Source organism: Fukomys damarensis, unplaced genomic scaffold (assembly GCF_012274545.1).
Source record: "Fukomys damarensis isolate Sample0158 unplaced genomic scaffold, DMR_v1.0_HiC HiC_scaffold_24, whole genome shotgun sequence".
NCBI classification, from domain to species: domain Eukaryota; kingdom Metazoa; phylum Chordata; class Mammalia; order Rodentia; family Bathyergidae; genus Fukomys; species Fukomys damarensis.
In genome coordinates, this window is record NW_022900936.1 from 33,024,536 (window position 1) to 33,025,599 (window position 1,064).

The window sequence follows — 1,064 nt, forward strand, 5'->3', positions numbered from 1 at the left end:
GTCTGTTGTCGCGCAGGCCGGGAGCTCACGCGCAGGCCGGGAGCTCACGCGCAGGCCGGGAGCTCACGCGCACGCCGCCAGGTGATCGCAGACAGGCAGGTCTTTGGGCCACTTTTTTAAAGCAATTGTATTATTATGTCTTTCTGTCCTTTTTCTTAGTTATTCTGCTTGAAATGTATTAAGTTTTTTGGATCTCTGAGCTTGTAAATTCTATGATATTAGGGAAATATTTGGCCATTATTCATCTCCATACTTCTCTCATTTTCCCTTTCTGAGTGTAAGATATGTGTACTTCTCAATGATCTCAGGTCTCTCTGCTTTTATGAAGGATATTTTTTCTCTCTGGATTAGATTGTATAGATTGTTCATCTTTTGTACATTGTCTCATCTCTTCATTAGATACATAAACTTGTTTTTGAATCTTTCATATTTCACTTAGATTCAAAGATTTCTATTGACATATCTTCTGCCTCTTTCATTATTTTGGTGTATTCTTCTAAATCCTTAAGTGATGTATCATTGCTGTTAGGGTTTTGTGCACTAAATAATGTTTCCCTATTATTTCTAGATTGTATGTTCCTAGTGATGAAAATGTCTTGCTGTGAGTGGGATTTTTGTCTTTGCATGCTGAATAAACTTTGCTTTGATGCTAAATATTATTTAGATTCTTGACCTTAAGTAGTGGAAATTTAAATTTGGTAACAATGTGTATAGTCTTTAAAATGCTGAGTTTACAATACTCAGGCAGAGCTTTGCTTAGCCTTGTGGAGTTTAATTTGGTCTATGAAATTCAAATTTTGGTCTCAAAATTCCAGCAAAGATAAAAGACAACTCCTGAACTTTCTATTCAATAAAATCCATTTCTGAAACTATTATCCTTCATAATTGCCTTCTCTTTGATATTCGGCTTCATCACTTCCAAGTTAATACCCTTTACCCATTCTGTTCCCTTTGTTCTCAACTAAGCAAGGCCACTGTGTTCTTCTTGGATTCTTCATTCCTTTGCTTAATTCTGATTCCCTGAGGCAAACAATGTGCTAATATAGGGGCTGACCTTATTTGTC